This window comes from Xenopus laevis, chromosome 4L (assembly GCF_017654675.1).
Source record: "Xenopus laevis strain J_2021 chromosome 4L, Xenopus_laevis_v10.1, whole genome shotgun sequence".
In the NCBI taxonomy this organism is placed as follows: domain Eukaryota; kingdom Metazoa; phylum Chordata; class Amphibia; order Anura; family Pipidae; genus Xenopus; species Xenopus laevis.
The window spans coordinates 50396973-50423021 of record NC_054377.1 but is presented as its reverse complement, the minus strand read 5'-3'; the positions used below and the strand labels follow the sequence as shown (position 1 = coordinate 50423021).

At 37.0% G+C, this 26049-nt stretch overlaps 1 long non-coding RNA gene across 1 annotated transcript in view; it reads right to left on the bottom strand.

Annotated features, from left to right (window-relative positions):
* The window catches only part of LOC121403012, a 41687-nt gene extending 39347 nt beyond the window's left edge, over positions 1-2340 (bottom strand). The window contains exon 1 of the long non-coding RNA XR_005966949.1: positions 2062-2340. This is a non-coding gene — a long non-coding RNA (uncharacterized LOC121403012). The remainder of the gene's footprint in view (positions 1-2061) is intronic.
* Positions 2341-26049: the final 23709 nt, after the last annotated feature.

Sequence of the window (26049 nt, the reverse complement as noted above, 5' to 3'; positions counted from 1 at the left end):
GCATTTATGGGTGCAGTGGGCTGGTTGATTGAGTGGTTGGGTATGAGTCTGGTGGTGGGGAGGTTTTACATTAAGGGGCATATTTATTTACGTGATGTTGCCCATATCAACCAGATTTCTGCTTTATCTCCAATGTTAATAAATATTTCCCTAAGTGTAGATATGGCCATATGTTCCCCCATTATTCTCCAGAACTTTAAATTCACATTTTTACTTGTTTATTGTACAAGAGAGGCAATGCAGGTCTACCACCCTTTCCACAACCTTGAAGAGACGTGACAATTTTCTGTTGGTAGAGTGTGGCATTATTTTTAGTGCCGAGGCCTACGGCAGGCACAGTTTGAATAAAACACAATTTCAATGCAATGATGCAGAACAACAGGAGTTCAGAGAAGTTTGCCAGCATTTTATTCAAACAAGGATTTGCTGAGAGCACACCACAGACATTTCCATTAGATCTTCAGTCTTCTATTATTCTAAAAAAAGGGGTAGGGGGTAATTTATTCGATTTAAGAAAGAGGTAATCAATTTATGAAGATAAAGATATAATTACTGTAGGTGCCCTGCTCATATGATGGAAGGGGAAAAAAAAAAACAATTAATGGGACACTTATCAAGGCATTTCTAAAAATAGTGAAGCGATGAATAGAATGTTCTTTCTTTGCGCTCATTGACATTAATAAAGCAAGCAAGTCCCTTTCTACTAGTGCAGTCAAAGCATGGCATACACAAAATCTCTAATGTTCTCTGACAATACTCTACAAAGGATTTTGCAGACATTTAAAAGACCTTTTGTTTTCCTAATTATACAGTACAAGCAAAAGTTCTAGCATTGCCGCTCGCTTATTAGCATTGCAAGATCTATTAAAAGAGACTATACAATGAGATTACACATAGCAATCAATGGACCTAGGGCTGCCATGCAGTAAAGGTTCCCCATACATATTTAACCTTTAACCACGTAACGAGTACAGTGATATTTAATGCAGCAACAATGCATACTAAATTAGGTTACTCGGATATAGATGGCAAACTGCTGAATGTGGGCACAGTATGTAGTTTATCATGCCAATTTAGAGCCAAGTTCCATGTAAGTCTTAACTATTTACTTAGCTGCAAAAAAACATCAAAAATTCAAGGTTCTCGAGATCCAAAGGGCACAGGGCCACTCATTAATTATAATATATCTCTGCGATTGGACAACTACTGTACATAACTAATCAAACCTCAGTGTGATTAAAGCAGCAAAACCAGAGTTACAGATCAAAAAAGCTAGTTTTTGACATAACGTCCATTTTTTGGAGCCGGCACACATTTGCGACGGTTTCGCGAATCGTGGGAATTCACCGCAAATTCGCGCCTGCCGAATAAATTCGCCCATCACTAATCCTGAAGTTAGATTAAGTTCTGTTATACAGGCATGGATCTGTTATCCGGAAAACCATTATACAGAAAGTTCCAAATTATAGTAAAGCCGTCTCCCATAGACTCTGTTGTATCTAAATAATCCAGATTTTTGGAAACTTTCCTTTTTCTCTTTAATAATAAAACAGTCCCTTGTACTTGATCCAAACTAAGATATACTGTAATTAATCCGTATTGGAGGCAAAACCAGCCTATTGGACTTATTTAATGTTTACATGGTTTTCTATTAGACAATGTATTAAGATTTACATTACAGAAAGATTTGATATCCTGAAAACCCCAGGTCCTGAGCATTCTGGACAACCTAAGCTTCATTGCACCAAATATCATTGACTTTATACCCTACTGTACACCTCATACCCCTTTTAAATTGTAGCTCTTTTCAGCAGAGCCCTTTTTACCTCTTGTATTGGTGTGGTTGTTTTAATATGTTGTGGGCGAATCGCTCTTTAGGTAGTAGCAGGAGCTCCTTTCACACAGATAAGAGACAGTACACCGGATTACCAGCCGATATTTGCAGGTGATTTTATTTAACACAGCAGCTTAAGCACAAAATAAATGTTCACAACCTTTGAGGAGGCAGTAAAGCAAAATAGTTCCAGCCTTGCTGGTAAAGGAAAATAAAAGTTCACTCACAGTCGTTTGGAGATTGCCTGTGCTTTCTTCTTGGAAGCCGGTGCAACTCACTCCCCAAACACTTTAGGTCAGTAGCTTGTAGCCAGTCCTGGCTATCAGGGAACTTGCCTCCTTGTGGTAAAAACCTTAAGTGTCCAGCAATGAAATCCTTCTGTCAAACAACAAAGGTTGCATGCAGTGAAACTGAAATGTTTTCAATCCAACCTTAGTGGCTTTCCTTTTTCTCTCTCAGAACAGGGCAGAGAAAAACCCTAATTGAGCCCCACCTTTTAACTCCAGGTGAGGCAAATTACCCCTCACTGCTGCTCAGAGCCTCAATTTCACAGCCCTCTGTACTGCTTCATAGAGGATTCTGGGATGGATATACTTTTCATCTATGATTTTTCCAACCATTCTAAAATGTATATCTGTATGTTCAATGTATACACCCATTCAGCACTAGTGATGGGCGAATTTCTCCTGTTTTGCTTCCCTGCGAAATTCGCAAAACAGCAATAGATTTGCGAACCATGAATTTTGACGCCGCCGTCAAAATGAAAGTCAAAGTCAACGGCACCTTTAATTGACGCTGGCGTCAGAATTGTCACCGGCATCAAAAATATTTTGACGCAGATGAAAATGTACCATCGAATTGTTGCACCAATTTCGCAAATTTATTCCACAGCACTGAAAAGCAGAAATTCGCCGTGAATTCGTACCTGGTGGATAAATTCTTCCATCACTATTTAGCACTGTGGATTGTATTGGTGCTTTCTAAATATGTAATAATATTAACTAAATGCAGTGTTGTTTGCTGACAAAGAACAATTACAGACAAACAACAGAAATGGTTGGTTTTAAAGAATAAGAATGGAACAACACTATTTATAATGCAAATGCCCACCTATAATTGCTTTTGTGAACCTTGGCGGCACAAGTAGTCAGCTTTCAAAAGAGCACTTTTTTTATATTTAATTTTGACAAGGGGCTAGACATACTGTCAATTTCCCAGCTGCTCCATCCTGTGACTTGTGTTCTGATAAGCGTCAGTTACAATGGGAAGGTAAACAGATAGCAGCTTTCTAACACAAGATAACATCTCAATGGAAGATCTAAGAACATCACTTAATAGTAAAATCCAGGTCCCACTGTGACACATTCAGTTACATTGAGTCAAAGAAACAACAGCAGTTTCATCCTACAGCGTAAACAGTGTAATTTAGAAATAAAAATGACACCATAAAAATTACGACAGTATCCTTTTAAAGGGATCCTGTGATCGGAAAACACTGGCTTAAAACCATTTCCACATTTTTCTTAAAGGGATACTGTCATGGGAAAAAAAAAATTCAAATGCATCAGTTAATAGTGCTACTCCAGCAGAATTCTGCACTGAAATCCATTTCTCAAAAGAGCAAACAGATTTTTTTATATTCAATTTTGAAATCTGACATGGGGCTAGACATTTAGTCAATTTCCCAGCTGCCCCTGGTCATGTGACTTGTGCCTGCACTTTAGGAGAGAAATGCTTTCTGGCTGCTGTTTTTCCTTCTCAATGTAACTGAATGTGTCTCAGTGAGACATGGGTTTTTACTATTGATTGTTGTTCTTAGATCTACCAGGCAGCTGTTATCTTGTGTTAGGGAGCTGCTATCTGGTTACCTTCCCATTGTTCTTTTGTTTGGCTGCTGGGGGGAAAAGGGAGGGGGTGATATCACTCCAGCAGTACAGCAGTAAAGAGTGATTGAAGTTTATCAGAGCACAAGTCACATGACTTGGGGCAGTTGGGAAATTGACAATATGTCTAGCCCCATGTCAGATTTCAAAATTGAATATAAAAAAATCTGTTTGCTCTTTTGAGAAATGGATTTCAGTGCAGAATTCTGCTGGAGCAGCACTATTAACTGATTAATTTTGAATTTTTTTTCCCATGACAGTATCCCTTTAAGAAAAATGTGGAAATGGTTTTAAGTCAGAGTTCTGTGGACCTTATGTTTATTGTATGTATGCATATTTGTGTGTATGTATGTATATATATATATATATATATATATATATATATATATATATATATATATATAGATATATATATATAGATAGATATAGATATATATATATATATTGTATACACAGCACTGTACAGCACAACCCCATTGTGTCTGTTTTCTTTTCACAGCATAATTCAAATCAAGATGCAGCTATTTCTAGTAGAATACATTTTTTTCTTTTTAATTATGAAATCCGTGATAGAAAATATACAGTGCTCTTGATGGTGAATGACAGGCTGTAAGGGATACAATATGTTTGATGTTTACGAAAGGTCTGAGAAGAGGTATTTCTTGATTCATGATATCTAGATGGATTGCCTAGAAACAGACTAATGTGCTTTAAGACATTCATGACTTGCAAGATTCATAAACACACCTGCTCCAAGATTTTATCAGGTTTAGTCACGGAAAAAAGATTAAATGAAGGTGGCATGCAGTTTTGGCTTGTCCCTTTCTTATGCATATCTCTAGTTCCCCAAGGACGCTTCCCATATTAAAATGAATTGCTTAAACAACTGAGGTCTGAGAGGTTTAAAAATAACAACATGAAGCACTTTCACTGCAGCCACCAAACGCAATACCAGAGGGTTACATAACCTCCATTCAGTCTGCCAACCCAATAAAACGATAGTTGTTTGCAAGCAAATGAGTTTGTGAAAGTTCAAACTTCAAGTGAGGAAACTAATTCAGCATATAAATCAATATTCTTTGTAATTCTACAAAGATATCTTTGTGGAACAGTTTGCTTATTATAAGTTCTAAGTTTTGCTCACTACTTTTTATTTTTTTCAGGCAAAGTTTATGCAGTTTTTTTGTAAGGAAGAAATTTTGCTATGCTGCATGATCTTCTTGCATATCATCTTCTATGATAACTACTTAACTAATTAATAATAGCAAAAATAATACCATTATAATTTGTGTTTACTAAAATAAGAGTGCGTCAAAGCGTAAAGGTTGTTATCCTCTTGAGTTGTTATTGAGACAGCATTGGAAGACTTTACATTTCTTTGCATATATTTATCAGAAACTGGGCTACAATAATGAGTCCAACTAGAAACTGAAATTGGCTTGTAGTTGTAGTCTGCCCAATACATACTGTTAGGGATGGGCAAATTTGACCTGTTTCGTAAAAAATTCGGCTCTGGCGAAATGACGCACGGCGGATTTTATTTTGAAGTGTGTGGTTTTTTTTTGATGCACAACGCCATACAAGTTTATGGCTGTCATTTCTGCGGTGAAACAAGGCAAAAAAATTCACCCATCCCTACATACTGTAATAATAATAATAATATAATGAGACATAATTGCAAGGATCTATCTTTACATATTAATGCATATATTTATCAGAAACCGGGCTAAAATAATGAGCCCTAACAAGAGAGAAAATGGCCTGTAGTTGCAGTCTGCCCAACACATGTTATGTAATAATAATAATACAGAATTGCAAGTATCCATTTTTACATATCTTTCCATATAGTTGTCAAAAAACTGTGGGACCTGTTACCCAGAATGGGATACTTGGGTGGTTTTCTGAATAAGGGATCTTTGTGTAATTTAAATCAATTAAACATCAGATAAACCCAATAGTTTTGTTTGCTTCTGATATGGATTAATAATATCTTAGTTGGGGGTGGGGATGGGCGAATTTGACCCGTTTCGTCAAAAATTTGCAGCCGGCGAAATGTTGCAGACGCCCATTAAAGTCTAAAATTTTTGACGCACAAAGCCATATAAGTCTACGGGCATCATTCCACGGCGAAACAAGCCGAAAAAATTCGCCCATCCCTAGTTGGGGGTCAAGTACAAGATCAAGGAAATATTTCTTAAAAATGTAATTATTAGATTAAAATGGAGTCTATGGGAAAAAAACCTTTCCTGTAATTCAGAGCTTCCTGGATAACGGGTTTCCGGATAACAGATCCCATACCTGTACTATAACATGAGCCTTAACCCTAGAAATTGGTCTGTAGAAGTCATGGGGGCCCATTTACTTAGCTCGAGTGAAGGAATAGAGGAAAAAAACTTAAAATTTCGAATGTTTTTTTGGGCTACTACGACCATCGACTACGACTTGGAATCAAACAATTCTAACTAAAAATCGTTAGACTATTCGTCCATTTGATAGTCGAAGTACTGTCTCTTTAAGAAAAAACTTCGACCCCCTAGTTCGCCACCTAAAAGCTACCGAAGTTAATGTTAGCCTATGGGGAAGGTTCCCATAGGCTTTGCTAGCTCTTTTTGGTCGAACAAAAAATCGATGGATTAAAATCCTTTGAATCGAACGATTCATCATTTGATAGAACGAATAGCGCTAAATCCTTCGACTTTGATTTTCTAAGTCAAAGGTTTTAACTTCGACAGTCGAATATTGAGGGCTAATTAATCCTCGATATTCGACTTTCAGTAAATTTACCCCCAAGTCTATTATATAGGGTTCTCAACAACAATTAACATACAGACAAATTAAGGCAAAAGGCAATAAGGGCACTGCCTGATATGTTCTTAAAATCAAAATGGAGCAGCAATAAAGTAGACACAAGGGGGAAAATGCAATAAAATTTGCTAAGAGAACAAGTTTGCACATAAATGAGAATAAAAGTCTGCATGTAGCAATGTAATATTCATCATTAGACTTTGATTGCTTTGGGAATCTTAGGGACCAGTTTATAAAACCTCCAATTTTTCTGATCAAGTTTTTAAAGGGGAAAACTCAATTTTTTAGAGGAAAACCTCGAATTTTAAGAGATTTACGATACCCCAAAACTGCTAAAAATCCAAATACGAAAATACTCCATCTCAAACCTGTCGAGGTTATGTAAGTTATGTAAGTCAATGGCAGATGTCCCTGAAGATGTTTCTTGATGTTGTGATCCGCACTGGTTTTCGTCGAGTTTTCAGGGCATTATTTGTATGATTCAAATTGTTGCATTTGAAGTTGTCCCAATATTTTATGGCACCGACTTTTTCGAGAATAATTATTAAGTAAAACTTGTGGATGAGAGTTAGGTCGACTGTTTTCATAATTTTGCATTGCACACTATTAAGATGTGCTTGAAGGTGGCACAAACCTGTCAAGCAAACGTAACAATCTTTTCAAGTATATTACATACACTGTGCAATAAACTATAAAATTCTCAATTGTCACTGTCAAGTGAGGGGCCAATGGTTTGCAATGTGAATGTTTAATCGCATTTCGAAAATTTTTTATTTTACCGACCTTATAGTACATTCCCCCAAACGTATACAAATATTTATCTCTATGGGAAGATTTATGATAGAGACCTAGAAATGTGTTAAATTAAAGACAGTTAATAAGAAGATAATTTGCTTTTTGGTTAAACTAAGTTAGTTTATATGTGACAAAGCTGTTGTTTATTGGGTTATATTTTAATTCAATAAGTTGGATGCAAATGAGTTACCAATTATTTGACCTACTTTTAGAAATGAAAGGTTAAAGCTATAAGGTGGACATTTCTAAAGAATGCAACAAGTAAAGCCAAGTTAGAATGACTGATGATACAAACATTATCTGAGAAATATAATACAGAGTATTGAATGGATTCAATGTGAAGAGACTGAATCACAAGGCCAGGAGGTTGGATGTGGAGAAAAGAGTCAGATTTTAACTATTGACTGATTTGTCCTTGTTGGGGCACATAAATGTAGTGCAGGGCTTCTATTCAGCGTGAGTGATGTTGTTTCACATGAACATTGGCATTCTGTTAAAGGGGTACCATTTACCTTCAAAGTTTTACATTTCAATAAAATACCCAACAAGAGAGAAATAAATCTGTAGTTCAGATCTGATCAGCATTTTCAATAGCCCTATTCACACTACAAAATTGTTAGTTGACTTTCTTTTATTAGTTCATTTTATGTTTTAGCCTTCATGCTTTACATGTTTCTATTGTTTCTAGAGTGTACGGTAAGGTGGAGACAAATTCTTATTTTGTAAATTAGGTTTCAGTGTGATATTTTGTAACCTTTTAAGCCTTCTAACCATTTTCATTGGGTATTTGTTCAAGTAAATTTTTTCAGATTGCAAGTTGCAAATACAATATTTTCCTTTTTATTAGTGTGTGTTAATTAATGAGGAGCAGATCTTGTCTTGTTTCACTGAGTGAGAATTTGCAAAGCACATTAAGGGGCCGATTCACTAACTTCGAGTGAAGGATTCGAAGTAAAAAAACTTCGTATTTCGAAGTGTTTTTTGGGATACTTTGACCATCGAATGGGCTACTACGACCTTCGACTACGACTTCGAATCGAACTATTCGAACTAAAAATCGTTCGACCATTCGATAGTCGAAGTACTGTCTCTTTAAGAAAAAACTTTGACCCCCTAGTTCGCCATCTAAAAGCTACCGAACTCAATGTTAGCCTATGGGGAAGGTCCCCATAGGCTTGGCTAACTTTTTTTGATCAAAGGATATTTCTTCGATCGTTGGATTAAAATCCTTCTAATCGCTCGATTCGAAGGATTTTATCGTTCGATCGAAAGAATAATCCTTCGATCGTTCGATCGCACTATTTGTGCTAAAATCTTTCGACTTCGATATTCGAAGTCGAAGGATTTTAATTCCCAGTCGAATATCGAGGGTTAATTAACCCTCGATATTCGACCCTTTGTGAATTGGCCCCTAAAGGTAATGCGACTTTTTTTTAGCGCAAAATACATTGAAGTCAATGGGCTTTTTTTCTGCTGTGTTTTTTCCATGCACAATCCGCTGAAGTCAATGTGCATTGGTTTCCACAGAATTTTGCCACAATCCATGCCCGGCATCATATTTTGCTCATTGTTAGTGTTGATTAATTTTATTTAAGCACAAGCAACCATATTTATGTCCATATACATTCTTATTTGTGTATGAGCAGGCATGATTATCATTATCCTTAAAAAATGTACTTTCAAGTGGTATTAGCAGGGGCGTAACTACAGAGGAAACAGAGCCTGCAACTGCAGGGGGGCCCAGGAGGTAGAGTGGCCCCATGAGGCCCTAATTCATAGGCAATTTTAATAAATATTGGTACAACTGGTCAACCTCTAGACATTTAGGGGGCCTGAAATTATTTTCTGTGGGGCTCAGTTATATCTAGTTACGTTGCTGGGTATTAGTAAATGAAAAACTCTCTCAGAGTGAGTATTCTTTGTTTACACTTCATATCAGATGGCTTGCACACCATGCTAAAGACATAATTCTATTTACTTTCAATGTATGAGCTGGAACTAGGGGTAGGCAGAGTAGGTGCGTGCCTAGGGCGCAAAGCTGGGGGGGTGCCAGGCACGTACCTGCTCTGACGCCTACCCCATTGTCAGGTCCGTCTCTCCCTGACTGCCACACGCATGTGCGCATGCGCACTCGAGCACACGCACTTTTGTGCATGCCCGCTCGAGAGCACTTTCGCGCATGCGCACCCAAGCACACACGCAGCCGGCGCCATGACCGGCCAGGTTGCCTAGGGCGCCTGGCTGGGTTGGCCCAGCACTGTTTGCATTATCTGTATTAAAGAAATTAAAAAGCAATTTTTTGGGGATATGGCAACAGATTTATAGGCTGAAACATCAAAGCTTTTTTGTTCAATGCCCTGTTAAGTAACTCTGCAAGTTATTTGGTACTAGATCTTATTGGGGGCCAATTCATTAACTTTCATATTTTTTCATTTCCGAGAAACAAACTTAGCATAAAAATTATTATATTAGTCAAAATACTCCACAAAACATTAGTTATCTATTGTGTAAAAACCATGAAAAACTCTAATATGAAACCTCTCCATCTTAAAGCTATTGAGGTCATGTACAAGTCAATGGGAGCTGTCCATCACCAGTCGTAAAATCTTTCTTTGGTTTGAGCCTTTAGAGGTTTTTGAGGGATGGTTTAATTTGTAATCGCATGGAAATTCTTATGAAAAGGAGAATTTCAAAGTTTTTGTATTCTTATTTTAATTTATTCCGTGCTTTTTATATTTGGATCTTTTAATAAACAAGCAGACATTTAGAGGTATATGTATCAATTTCGACTTGGGGAAATTTTTTTAACAAAGTCGAATGTTAAAAACTCAGATGAATTTAAATGACCCAAAAACTCGAATTGAATTCGATCAAACTCGATGAGTTTTTTCTCCTAAAAAAACCTTGAATGTTAGTAAGGCTACAAACAACTCCAAATTGGTTGCTGGATCTCTCCCATTGACTTATACAGGAATTCCCAGGTTTTAGGTGGCAAATAGCCAAATTCAAATTCTAAAAGGGCCAGAGTATGATAAATCTCGAAAATCAAAATCAAATTTTTTTTTAAAAAAACTCAAATCGAGTTTGCACTTTTAAATATATTGGCATAGACCATATACCACCCCCTCGGAGAGGTGGCGATAGGTCAAAAATGCTTCTCCAGAGAGAATGTTTTTGGATAAAAAAACTTAATACAATGATGCCTAATGGTCTCAATGAACAGTTGTCCCTCTCATGTTTCCTCAGTGAAAGATGAGGTTTATTCTCAAGTAATCATGCTTTTTTCTGCATTTTTGTTTTTAAAGGACATTAAGACTGTCAAACTATGTAGAAATGATTGTTTAACTAAGGTACAATTGGATACTAATGTGCAACTATGTATCAACACCATTAGTTATGGTGGATACAAAGATCCAACCTTGTGGAATGTTAACCATGAATTAATAACATTTAACATTGTGACAGCCTTTATTGTTATCCATGTGTGATATATGTCGGTGATTTCATTTCCTGTCTTGCAATAGGTGAGGGTATAAAAATGCTGTTTGTGATCACATGTTGCATCTTGAAAACGGTCCAAGATCCGGGCCGAAACGTCGATACATGTGAACTTTAACATTTGATAAATAAATTAATCCTTTTAAAAAATTCCAGTGTGCGCTGTTAACTACAATTGGATTTCTAAATAATGGACACGACAGCAGCACCTGGTTTCTGGTAGTTTTTGAAGGTGTGCGAGAGACCTTTTTTGTTTTTTTTATATATATATATATATATATATATATATATATATATATATATATATATATATATATATATATATATATATATTTTTTTTTTCCCCCAAAATGTGCAAATATTATATTTTTAAATAGTGCATTTTTAGATATGTATCTGTGAAACATCTATTTTATGGATATGTTTTTATTTTATGTAAAAGTTTTATCTAATTTTTGTGTGCAGACATCAAAAGCTGATATCTTCCTGTAGGGTAAGTACTATCACTGCTTGAACAGCATAAAATATAAAAGAAAAAAAAAAGTATTTCACTTTTACACAGCATTTGCCATAGCTTCCAGGAACTGACTAAAGGTCTAGATTCAATTATACCTACACCACTGACTCACTAGGTCACCGATCCTCTGTCCAGATTACAGCTACAATGAAGGACAGATAATTCCATAGAGATTTACACAATCCATCAGAATTTCTGAGATTTAATAGAGACTAAGATACTAAACTTAAAATGCTTCACAGATCTGGCCTTGATGAGAGAAATGCCTTGTCTCGCGTGATTCATTAACAGTTTTATCACAGTCATTAAACGTTACTATGGAATCCTTTTGGGGATATTTATAGCATTTATTTAATGATTTAGTATATTTTAGTAAAAAAAAAAATAGGATTTTCATAATTGTACAGTAAGCTGGAAAACATTACACCCTTAATAAATTAACATATTTTGGTAGACCGGTAACATGCACCATGCTGGAATTGTACATAATTAATGTTGGGGGGGGGGCCTGTGGTACGTTGCAAGGGGGAGCCTTAAGGTCAAAGCCTGATGGGCCCCTGATACCCCAGTTCGATACGCACTATTTCTATTGCAGTGCTGCGTAATATGTTGGTGCTCTATAAATACATGTTAATAATATTTCAGCTGGTACTTGTAATATGAAAATTGTAATGTTGTGGTTTGCTGCATGGTTGGTTCTGCTACTTTGTTGGTTAATGGCAGCTGCTGACACTGCAGTAAAATTGTATCTTTAAAAGTGATAAGCTGAATTATGAATCATGAGTAATTTACAAATTTGAAAACCCTTTTTAGGGTATTTGTATTTGCCACCGACAATCGCATGACCAAAACAAGGGCATGTCTAGTATAATTGATGATTGGATAATACACTGAACAGTTTATCTAGAGTTAATTTATGACTTGATTAATGCAGAGAGGGAAGTTGGGAATATTATTGGATTTGTCCAGATGGAAGGTCTCCATAACATGATACGGTAGTTCATCTTTGCGATATCTAGAGTTATTTTCCCCCAAAGGTCCTGCTAATAATAATATATCATGTTATTGTTAGTTATCATGTTAGCCCATTGAGGATTGCATTTGTTAAAGTGTGATTATTGGGGTTCAGTGAATGTAATCTGCCTGCAAACAATTATCCTGGCAGAAGGGAAAAACTGTACAGATTAAAAAATACTAGAGATAAAAAAACTATCCTTCTTGCTTGCCCTTCCTTTATTCATATTTATCTGCTAAGAGGGGAAGAGAGGTTAAAAAAAAAAGGAGCAGTGGTCCCACAAACCTAATATTATTTGGAGGGACAGGGTTTCTTCCCACCATGCCCCTTCTATTCCACTCCACATGGATTAGGTGCAAATCTAAAGTAATGCATAGGAAGAGCATTGATTAGGTGCAAATCTAAAGTAATGCATAGGAAGCGCTTTATACATTATATTTTATAGTAAACCAGAGAAATTGATCCATTTGATTTTTATACAGGTTGAATCTTAAAATCTATAGCATAAAATGTGAAAAAAGAATACATCAAACAGTGAATACTGTTCATGTTCACAGTATTAGCAGTTTTCTGTTCTTCTATATAGCTTTTTTTCCTACTAATAATGTAGTTACCTGAATGAACTCATTAATGAGCATACATATAATCTGTGTTTGATAGCTACCTGCATGAATGTATTAATGAGCATACATATGATTTGTGTTCTGTATGGCTTTATTGCCCTTGTAGGTGACTTGATTGATAAAATATTCATAATTGTCAACAATAAAAAAGCTGCTGTGGCCTGAAGAAAAGTTTCCACGCATAATTATTTATCATTTATTCATACAGTTGCACTTTCTATATGTTCACAACATGGGGGCAATCTACGGACAGAAATCAAGGGAGAAATGCAGTGTCTCCGCTCAGACCAGCAGTAGGTTAAAGAAAGGCTAGGATGAAAACAGACACATTTTGGTGGTGTTATGATGCAAAAGGTCCACGAGAAATAAAAAAAATCATGAGGGAGCCTAGAAAGGTTCCAATTCTTGGTTTGAATACTTGGCTAGACAATGTCCATCCTCTCAATAAGTCCATGCAGTCTACTGGTGTTGCCTTTCCTTACAGTATGGCACAGAGTTATTAGGGGTTGAACTAAAAATTAGAATTCAAACTTTTTTATTGTCAAAACTGTCAAATTTGACTAGGGAATTATCCAAACTCGATTTGAGTTTTTCGAAAAAATCCTAATTCGATTTTCTAGATTTATCAAATTTTGGCCCTTTAAGAATACGAATTTGACTATTCGCCACCTAAAACCTGCTGGATTACTGTATAAATCAATGGGAGAGGTGCAGTTGTTTGTAGTGTTCCTGACATTCAAGTTTTTTTCGGAAAAAATCAGGTTTGGTCAAATTCGATTCGAGTTTTCGAGTCTCTAAAATTCATCTGAGTTTTACATATTCACATTTTTAATAAATAATCAAACATTAAAATTACTTTGAAACTTTGAAACTTGAATAAAATAAGACCAATCAAAATTTCAAAATGACATAAATTTTGTGGGTAAATAGTCTGTATTCGTTCGTTCAAATTGAAGAAAGATCGAATTAGATTAAAAGTATTTAAAAAAAAAACTTACATTTTTCAAAGTCCATCAATTGACTTCGTATAGGTTCTAGGAAGTCCCACATAGGCTTAAACAGCAATTCGGCAGGTTTTAGATGGCGAATTGTGGAAGTTTTAAAGTACATGATATTCAAATTTTCTATTTTTACATTTTTTTTTTTACTTAGAATTTTCACTTCCACCCTTGATAAATCTGCCCCTAATAAATGTGCCTTAAAGTGTTTACTGTATATGTTAAATAGTAATGGGTGAAAAATTTCAATGTATTGTGCTATGAAAAAGTTACTGAAAAAAACACGGACTTCAATGCGATTCATGAAGTTTTGTCATTTCGCAAATTTTCCGGCAAAGCAAAACGGGACAGATTTGTCCATCACGGTATATTTTTGTATAATATATTCATATTAACTGAGAGTTGCTTAGTGTGCAAGCATAATTTCCTCTTTAACCCTTTAGGTTAGTAAAGCTAGGAGATACAGTGAAAAGTTAAACTGGACTGAAATCTTTCATTCAAATGACCTACAATATGCAATTATAACCATAAAGAACATATTCTGGTATTTACTTATGTTTTAACATTGTTTAAAAATATATAATTGTAAAAGTGCTCAGAGGACTACTCTGAATATGTTTACACCACTTTATATTTTGCGGTTTATATTTTTGCTGTGTAGATCCCCTTTAAGGCTGGTATGGCCATTAAGGAAAAACAAATGAGTCTCCAGTTATAATAAACAAAAACAAAAAAACAAGATTGCAGTATAACTATATCAGCGGCGGTTTGATTAGGGTGGTTACCTGGGGCTCATTGAGAAAAGAAGACCCAACCTCAAGAAATGGTAAGGGTCAGGGGCAGAGCATGGAAAGGTCAGTTTTGGGCCTAAGAAATGTCCAGGGCAGGGCAGGTACCACTATTACCTTACATTCACTTAATCCACCCTTTAGCTATATCAAAATTAGCAGAACCAAATACTGTGTGATACAGATTAAGTAGGCACATAGAAATTATAGAAATGGTATTTGCTCCGCATAGTACAGTTATACAGTTAATTTTCTCACTGCTAACATTAAAATGTTGCTCTTTGAATTAAATTCTAAATGCCCTACTGGTATGACCTACATATTGCAAATTGCAACTAAAGATCAACATATAGCAAGTCCTCTCTGTGGTAATTAAAATATTCTGATTAATCTTTTACCGTTCTACTGAAATCTTTTGAGGTTATGAAGGTGAAAAAGAAAAGAAAGATCGCTTTTGAAATGAGTTGACTTTTAGTCTCAGATTTGTATTACTATAAAGGTAAAATGGTTTGCTTGATCATACTGACTTCCAAACGGTGATGATGTCATTTTGTAAAGGATGGGGATCATAAAAGTAGAGCACAGACACAAGTACTAGAGTATTAAGGGTGTGTAGCACTTATTCAAATAGCACGTTGGTCCAGAGTCAAATGCACACAGCACTGTATACATGGCGGGAATATAAGGACTTGTGGCCAAGTGTGGCACTGTGCTAACCATCAGCTCCTTTGGCGACCCGTCTTTATATTACCGCCACGAATACAGTGTTGTGTGCATTTGACTTGTGATATATATATATATATATATATATATATATATATATATATATATATATATATATATATATATATATATACCCCCTTATAATTTAAAAACAAATTGAATAAATGCATAATGTCATTTGCAAGTGAAAAGCTAAAAAACAACTCTAAAAGCACCTAAAACCTCCATTATGCATGTGAGAGAATTGAAGGCAGTCTTCGGAAATTAAAATGTAAGAAATCTCTTATCACGGAACTCTGTGTCAGACACAGGTGGTTTACAGCATAAACCAATACTACAGACTTATTATGATTATTGTAATTGTGACTCTCGGAGGAGAAGAGAAGTGAGATATCTTAAACTACCAGGCACGATATATTAAGAGGTTTTCTGCAACACATTGCTCTCTGTGGGATATGATTTCCTCACTGATGGTTAATTCCATTCTTTTATGTAGACAACTATTCTGTATTCAAATGTAGGATTTTTCTTCTGTCTAGCACTAATACTTTGCCAATGTATTCATATTTATCTATTATTTATATTTAATTCCATAAAGAGCAATACAAAGACATAATACAGTACAGTTTATCGCAAGTTAAAAATGTATAGAATGTAATTTCATCTAAAGTTTAAAGTAAAAAGTTTAAAGAAAACTCCAAATTCTTAGGTGGCGCCACTTTGTTAAGACAGCTTCCTAGTTCACTTTATACTAGGGGCTGATGTTCTTTTTCTTTACAAACTGACCAGTCACCAACCCTGGGTGCTGCCAGGATGAGCCAATTTTTTTCTTGCTTTTTCAAGCTATCCGGTGCTAGGTGCAATCACAGTATAGTAAAGTCTGAAGAATAAAAATACTGTGTGTCCCTCTAGGGCGATGGAAGTCATGAAAGCACCTTGAAGAGCCAATATCTAGCTTTGCTACATGTATTTAATTGGGTCAAACTTAAGGAGCCAAAAGGAAGGAGACGTCATCTTAGGGTAGGCATGAACCAGCTTTTGGTTAATAGCCAAATGTGCTTACCAATTGCTCCACAGAGACAAAGAATTAGAAAATACCCCACATTCACATCTACTAATAGGTCCTTTTGGTTTTAATGATGTGAAATTCAGTTATTTTTTAATTTTGGCTGAGGTGTTCCCTTGGAGTGCTTGCCTCTTGGTGTTCTCCTGAGATTTTCTCCCACCCCCAAGCTACAGGTCCGGGGCAAGGCACCAAGACCACCAATCCTAAACTGTGGGTGACCTTTCATTGTTATGTTGTTCACTATGGAATGAATTACTGTTGCTACAATTTGGATGACAGCCCGGGGTAAAATTTACTAAAGGGCGAAATGGCTAACGCTAGCGAAAGACCAGGCGAAGTGCAATAGAGTAGATAGGAGTTTCTCTAAAAATAGTTGAAATTTTTTCTAAGTCCCAAAAAACGCTGGCGTTTTTTACTTTTTACTGGGTGATATACTGAAAAAGATCAAAAATGTTTTTTGGGGGGTACCCTCCTTTCCCCTTACATTTGGCACCTAAACTTTACAGTGGGCACACGTGTAGGGCAATATAAGACCTCTATTTAATTTTATTAAGTTTCCCTGGCCTTGTGTAGTGTAATGTATTGTAGTTGCTGCAGCATACACGTCCATTGTACTGTAACTGCACGCAGTATGCTAATTAGGCATCGCTAGCGTAACTTCGGACTGCTTATCATATTATTGCAAGCGCAACCTCGGAACCATTCAGTAACTTGTGCGCAACTTCGGATCTTCGTGAATTTGCAAAACCCTGGCAAATCTACGCTTGGCGAAGTGTGGCGAAGTGCAGCAAAGCCTCGGCTAGTGCATTTTCGGCACTTAGTGAATTTGCCCCTTGGACTCACCATTCCTCCGGATCGTTTTTTTTTTTGTCAGGCTCAGCTGCATATTGTTCTGTGTATTGCTTTATCTAAGACACTCAAATCTGTTGTCCCCATAAATAAAAACGGTTTAGCGCTTGTATACAATTTTAACAGGAATTTCATATACTTCAAAGTATTCAAATAATTTTTGATTTTTACTTTACTAATCCCTGCCCAGCATTCTGTAATAGTATCATTGAGATTAACTCCGCATTGGGTCTAAAACATGTCACAATTTAAGTATTTGAAGGTCACGAGTCAGAATATTTATGGCTCCGCTTTATACAGTGTTAAGGTGGCTGAAATAAGCTATACATAGAAATGTTCAGTGTCAAGAGAGTCTAGGAAATATGGCTCATTTGTGGTGTTATTAGGTATATATATATTTGCTGTCTGACAGCATGGGAGATGTCAGTAATTTGGTAAGAAAAGCGTTTTACCTTTTCTTATGTCTAGCATAAAATGAATTGCACACCAATTTACTACTCTGTATGTATCTCGCTACTGGCCTTTAACTGTGAAATCTTGAACTCTGTACACAGTAAAATTGGTTGTAGGATTCTAATAAAATATAAATGTATCCATAGATTAAGCGATCAATTTATGTAAATCTATAACAAAAATGCTAATTTAACTTACTAGCTTGTTACTGAGAGCTTGTTACTGAGAGGAATTTCTCAATCCAGTTATAACATTTTCATATATTTCTTCTTCTTCTTCTTCTTTTAATATAATATACATTTGATCTTCCTGGGATCATTATGCAGCTAGATTGGGCCATTTTTTTTGGAATTAGATTAAACTAGAAAAATCACAATTCAAAAAAAAAGAAAAATTTTGTGCATGACAAACGGTAAAGATAAATTAATTAAATATAATTATCTAGGGTATGTTGAGGGTTTTTTTTAGGAAAAAAAACTACCGGTAATTCTGCAGTGCTGATTCCATATTTCCTCATCTCTGATAAACGGATTATGGTTTCAAACTGAATGCAGCAAGATAACATCTTCTGAAAGAAGAAGTATGTCTATCATCAGATGACTCATTTGCATTCTGGAAAGAAATTCAGCATAGTATTGAATGCTTGAGAAATAAAATTGCTTGTTTTTATCATAAACCAGTATTCCTTAGATACCTGGTGACTCAGTAATTTTGGACAGAGAACACTATGAGAACACCAAAGTACAATAACAATAAAGGCGGACAAAGATAGAAACCTGATTTGAGGTGTATTCTGATAAAGAGAACTACACACAACATGAGGGTAATAGTCAGAGAGATAAAGAGAGTGAGAGTAAAAACAAACAAATATGGAGACACAGGCATTAGTAAAGGTGCACAGAGAGATATAGAAAATCAAGTACTGATAGAGGAAAACAGAGGGAATGATACTCACAAAGAGAGGGATATTTAAAAAATGTTTTAGTGAGAAAGTAGAAAAGACATGCTAATTTAGTTTACCCACAGATAGATAGAGGGACAGAGAAGAGCAGTTGTAGAGAGTAAATATAAAAATTAGCATAGAGAGAGGAGGAGTGATTTTTTTAACCCAAATAAAAAATAATGCTTACAGAGAGACCATGAGAAAGAAAGATGATGATGACAATAAGAAGGGGAATGTCTTGCTTTCACTTGCCTTGCTTTTTGAACCAAATGAAGGGGGTTCTCCAATAAAGCACAATGATTTATGTATGATGGAATAAAACCGGCATTAGCATTTAAGCATGTTTGCTTATACTGAATAATATATACTGGAAATATATTTTATTGGTATATAAATGTATATACCACTACTGGTTAACTGGGCTCTAAATGTCAAGCTACCTTCCATGCCTCTCTCATAAACTGCTTTGCATGCAGCTCATGAGATTAATATATTGTATACAAGCCAGAAGTTATGGCAGGGAGAATAGGATTGTGCCCATTATGTTACAGGAAGCAGGATTAATGAAAAGGGGGTAGAGATACAGTATTTTATTTTGTTGTTCATCGAAAAAAACAGATGCAAAGAAAGTAAAAAATATCTTAGATCTTTTCTTAAAAAATGGTTCTTCCAATTTGGCAGGCAGTGGTATGTCTCTGTTTAGCAATGGTTTTCCAGTTCTTTTCTGCTGTTTGAGCTCAGAATAGGCAAATACCTCCTCGTTCTCATGGAGAATCTAAAGGTGGCCATAGACGTAACAATTACAATCTTTCTTGGAAAAGATCTTTCCAAAAAAGATTTTTCGTTTCAATACACACGTGTAGAGCTGAATTGTCAGATTTACAGGTAGATATACGGGAAGAAACAATAGAATTCTACCTGTATCTGACGATTCAGCACTAACAACGGCCGATGTTTGGGTCCCTTCAAAGGCACCCGATCGGCGAGCCGACCGATATCGAAGTCTTCTGCCGATATCGGTCGGCTCTTTTTCCACCATACACGCAACGAATATCGGACGAAAATTCATTTTGTACGATATTATCTGTACGTCTATGGCCACCATTACTCTTATTCCCTCCCCAAGATTGTTGATGGGGCCCTTTTTGGGGATAAAAGTATCCTGAAGACAAGTTACTCCTACTCTGTTAGACAAAATGTGCCTCCTATGCACAACTATTATTCTGTTTTTATCTTCATTGTGTCTCTTTTGCCTTAATTTTTGCAGCCTGATAACTGTGGCTGTTACTGAATAACTACATCAAAGTCTACTTATCTCACTGTTTAATGTATGTCAAATAGATAATTATGTAACAGGTTGATATAATTAATTGGCCATTTATACATTTTTAAATTAAAAGGTAGAGAAATTGAAATGAATTGAATTAAGAGTAATATAGATATGTCAATTAAGTCAGGGGTGAGGTAGCACTGTTGAAAATGAAAAGATATGACAGAAGAATGATTGATCTGAGCTATTCAGGAAAAACGACCGTTTTCAATGATTGAAAGAAATAAACAAAACAAGCCAGAATTGGTGCTCTCCTCTGTAAAATAGTATTGTTAAACTTTAGGTGAAGGTCACATTGCTATGCAAATACTTGTTTGAACCTGGAGCTCTTTATATCTTGTCTATATTATGGCTACTGTAACTAATTGCGATTGCTTGTTTTTTCAAAGGGCCACACATCACTGGTTTGTTGTACAAGCACTTACTCTGCAGGTTTTGAAATATCCCAGACCTGCCAATTAGAGTAAAATCTGTGTGTGCAAGAGCCAAAAGGGGACACAAACTGACAAAAGGATTTGGATCTATAAAGTTATGTTCATTGGAAATTCATTTACAAAATCATTTCCTCTTGAGTTTAGCTAATCTGTGCAGTCTGTGCCATGTTCAGTGTTCCAGACAAAAAAAAAACTGTGATGGGCCTTCCTATGCAGTTCATAATTAAAATATTATGCCGGAAATGTTGCCTAAACTTGGCAATAAAATGTGAATGGAAGGAGGAAGAAACACAGCATGGGAACGGCATTTTGCCAGCTTTCAACCTCTGATTAGTACTTCAACAACATTATGGTAATGATTTTGACTAATCATCCAGCTCTAGCAGAAATTAAACACTAAAATGAGGCAGTGATATTGGTTAGTGCGGTAATAAAAACTGTAGTCTGCTACACTTGCTGCACTGTTATATAAATATGAAAAAATTCCTGTTGTCTATATTGTCTTCTTACATACAACTCTTTTCATTGTGGTGATGAGAGTTGTCATTAAAGTACTCATAGGGCAATGTAAATTATTTTTAACACAGACTATTAGGTGGCAATAAAGGAGATTTTTCCCATTGCATTAGGCTCCCAGTACCATCAGGGTCATGATGCACATCGCCATGATGCAAGCATCACAATGCTGGCGAAGGGATGCCAGCATCACTTTGAAGTTCATGATGTCAGGGCCGGATGCACCCCCAAAACCTGGAAGAGATGTGCCGGGAGGTAAGGACAATGGAAGATCTCCCAGCGCGTCTTACAGTACCCCCCCTTCAGGAGTAACCTCCAGGGGCTCCCAAAACTTGTTAGGAAATTTTCTGTGAAAGGTATTAATCAGTCGAGGAGCATGACTAAATCAGGGGAGATAATAGGGGCAGGTGGGATCAGATTACCCTCTCTCTGCACCAAACAACTGGATAGGGCATCCACTTTTGTATTCTTCGAACCAGGCCTCGAAGGAAATAAAAAAGTTGAATCTAGAAAAGAACAAAGCTCAGCGAGCCTGATTGGGATTGAACTTCCTAGCAAAGGAAATGTATTCAAGGTTCTTGTGATCCGTTAGGATGGTAATAGGCTCTTTAGCCACCTTTAACAGATGGCAACACTCCTCCAGTGCAAGTTTGATGGCCAAGATTTCACGGTTTCCCACATCATAATTTATCTCAGCAGGAGACAGTTTATGAGAAAAATAAGCACAGGGATGAATGGGCCCTTTGAAATCCGTTCATTGAGACAAAGACAGCACCAACTCCCATTTCGGATGCGTCGACCTCCAGAATAAATGGCCGGCTCTGATCAGGATGAAGAAGAAGAAGAAGAAAAGTTTCTTTAGAGTCAAAAAGCCTCCTGTGCTTGAGAAGTCCAAGAAGCTTTAAAAGGTTTCTTTGTGAGAGCTGTAATAGGAGCCACTGTCTGGGAATTTTTTTTTAATAAACTTGCGGTAGAAATTGGCAAATCCTAAAAAACTTTGAATGGCTTTCAGATCCATGGGAACGGCCCAATCCAGAACAGCAGAAACTTTAGCAAGATCCATCTCGAACTCGGAAGAAGAAATAATAGATCCCAAAAGAGAAATTGTGGACTTGTGAAACTCTCATTTCTCAAGCCTGGCTTAAAGGCAATTCTCGCTTAACTTGAGTAGAACTAGTTTCACTTGCAAAAGATGATCTCAGAGGAAGAGAAGACGAAGATATCGTCCAAATGGACTATGACACAAGTCTGTAGAAACTCGAGAAGGACATTGTTTATGAGATCTTGAAAGACAGCGGAGGCATTGCAAAACCCGAACGGCATAATCAAATATTCATAATGACCATCCCAGGTGTTGAAGGCTGTTTTCCACTCACCCCACTGATGTATATGAATTATGTCAAATAGTTCTGGAATCAATGGTAAAGGGTAACTTTTTTTTATTGTTATCTTATTCAAGGCTCGATAATCAATGAATGGTCAAAGAGAGCCATCTTTTTTCTGGACAAAAAAAGAAACCAGCTCTGGCTGGAGATGTAGATTTTCTGATGAAACCTTTGGACAAATTCTCTAGAATGTATTCTTTCATGGCTTGGATTTCAGGTATGGACAAAGGATATATTCTACCCCTAGGAGGAATGGAGCTAGGGATTAAATCAATAGGACAATCGTAGGGACAGAGGTAGAACTTAAGAATTTTTCTACTTGAATACATCAGAAAACCCTTTATAGACATCAGGAAGAAGAGGAGGATTGGATGCTGTGAGCAAAGACGAAACATCCACTGGAACAACTGAAGACGAAATACAATTGAAACGACAAAAGGAACATCAGGCTGTAAATTCCCCAGAACACCAATCAATGGACTGATTATGAAGTTGGAGCCAAGCAAAATCCAAAATTATGGAAGTTTCAGGACATTGAATGAGTAAGAACTAGATCTCCTCTTCATGAAGACTGCCGAAACGAATCAGGACTGGAGTTGTAGCAGAGGTTAGGACACCAGGTGAAATCGGTCTGCCATCCACAGCCCGGGCAGAAAGAGGAATCTTGAGAGGTACACAGGATTTAGTGAAATAATTATCAATAAAATTTACTGCCACTCCAGAATCCACAAAAGCTTGGCAGGCAATTATACCAGAGAAGGTAGAGAGGGAAGCAGGGACTAACTATAACTATAGGTAACTGGGAGTGCAGAAATCTTGCAATGGGGAGACTCATACCTAGGCTGGGGCATTTCCCTGATGCTGAGGTCTTGTAGTACAGGATCTAACAAGATGTCCAGCGAGGCCAAAATACTTACAAAGGCTAGCAGTTCTCCTATGGGTTCTCTCCTCAGGTGTTAACGTGTAGCTCCAATCTGCCTAGGTTCATCTTGAACCGGTGGTGTGGGAGCCACAGGAGGAAGAAACTCAGACCCAACAAATGTTGAAACAGAAGGTTTGCGGGTACGGAACTTAAGTGAGGACTTCTCTCTCATTCTGGAATCTATCTTGACAATGAAGATAATGAATTATTCAAAAGGAGTAGGTAGATCCCGAGTAACCAGCTCGTCCTTTAGATCCTCATGAAGCCCCCTCCAGAAAGCTGCAATAAGTGCCTCGTTGTTCCAAGACACTTCTACAGCCAAAGTCCGAAAATGAATGGCATATTCTGAGGCCGTATTGGATCCTCGATTGATTTTCATGAGCTGATCAGAGGCATTCAGTCTCTACTCTACTCATCCTCGGCTACCAAAACATAACAAGGGCCTTCCCCTGAAGAAGGGTAATTATATAAGAAACTTTCGCTCTCAGTTGTAAATTGATCTGGTGCCAGATCAAACTGGATCTTACATTGAGTCAAAACCTCTTGACTGTCCAGACGTTTCATCATTATGTCAAAGTATCCCTTCATAGTCGAGAAGCAGCGTCACTTCGAAGATCATGACATCAGCACTGGATGCGCCCCCGCAACCTGGAAGAGACGTGCTGGGAAGTAAGAACACTGGAAGATCTTGTGGCGCGTCTTACAGTTGCCTGGGGCCAGGTGCTGCCTAAAGGGACTAGGCCACAAATACACACTGAGTTGTGCTCCTGTTGAGCATTTGTTCCCTACCAGATGCAGGGATTGCTTGTCATTAAAGTTTGGTTTTACTGTTAACTGCCTGTGTGCATCTTATATGCCCATAAAACCAGTCCTGTGCTCTGTGACGTCACAATGCCAAATACTGTATGTATGTGCATTATGCTCAGTAGGGTATACTTTATACCTCACATTTATTGGTATGTGCCAATAGTCAAATAGTCAATAGGGATGTAGCGAACGTCGGAAAAAAAGTTCGCGAACATATTCGCGAACTTGCGCAAAAACGCGAGCGGTTCGCGAACGGTTCGCGAACCCCATAGACTTCAATGGGAAGGCGAACTTTAACATCTAGAAAAGACATTTCTGGCCAGAAAAATGATTTTAAAGTTGTTTAAAGGGTGCAACGACCTGGACAGTGGCATGCAAGAGGGGGATCAAGGGCAAAAATGTATCTGAAAAATCTGCCTGTGTGTGCTTGGAAGAGATAGTGTAGGGGGAGAGCTGTTAGTGATTTCAGGGACAGATGATAGTAAGTTTGCTGGCTAGTAATCTGCTTGATACTGCTCTGTATTGGAGGGACAGAAGTCTGCAGGGATTTGAGGGACATTTTAGCTTAGGTAGCTTTGCTGGCTAGTAATCTACTGTTCTCTTTAAACAACTGCCATACGTTGACCTTGTAGGCATTGTTTGCCCAGTTTTTTTGGACGCAGCCACTGAAGCACAGTTGCCATAAAAAATATGCCATATAAATGCTGAAAATAGTCATTTTTCGCCATACGTTGACCTTGTAGACATTGTTTGCCCAGTTTTTTTGGTTGCAGCCACTGAAGCACAGTTGCCAGAAAAAATATGCCATATAAATGCTGAAAATAGTCATTTTTTGCCATACGTTGACCTTGTAGGCATTGTTTGCCCAGTTTTTTTGGTCGCAGCCACTGAAGCACAGTTGCCAGAAAAAATATGCCATATAAATGCTGAAAATAGTCATTTTTTGCCATATACGTTGAGTCAACGTATGGCAAAAAATGACTATTTTCAGCATTTATATGGCATATTTTTTCTGGCCTCTGTGCTTCAGTGGCTGCGGCCAAAAAAACTGGGCAAACAATGCCTACAAGGTCAACGTATACACTACTACAGCGGTGGATACGGATTACGTAAAATATATTATGGCTGCTTGAAAAAAGTCACTCCGGTGTTTTTTCTGGAGACGGTAATATTATGGATATTTAGACAGAATGTGAACAAGGTCACACAGCTAGATGGCGGGTTGAAGAAAACAGTGTGCAAATAATGCCTACAAGGTCAACGTATACACTACTACAGCGGTGGATACGGATTACGTAAAATATATGAATGCTGCTTGAAAAAAAGTAACTCAAGTGGTTTTTCTAGAGACGATAATATTATCAATATTTAGACAAAATGTGAACAAGCTCACACAGCTAGATGGCGGGTTGAAGAAAACACTGTGCAAATAATGCCTACAAGGTCAACGTATACACTACTACAGCGGTGGATACGGATTACGTAAAATATATTATGGCTGCTTGAAAAAAGTCACTCCGGTGTTTTTTCTGGAGACGGTAATATTATGGATATTTAGACAGAATGTGAACAAGGTCACACAGCTAGATGGCGGGTTGAAGAAAACAGTGTGCAAATAATGCCTACAGGGCAAATAATGCCTAAAAGGTCAACTTATACACTACTACAGCGGTAGTAAAATAAAAAAAAGTAAAAAAAAAAAAAAATGAATATTAAAAAAAAAAATTAAAGTTGGTGCTGCTGAACTACTAGGAGCAGCAGATTAGCACACCAGTCCCACTCCCCAACACTGCTAGACTAATAGCACTGGGCTCTTATAGTAGTAGTAGTAGTAGTAGTAAAACAACAAAAAAATAAATAAAAGC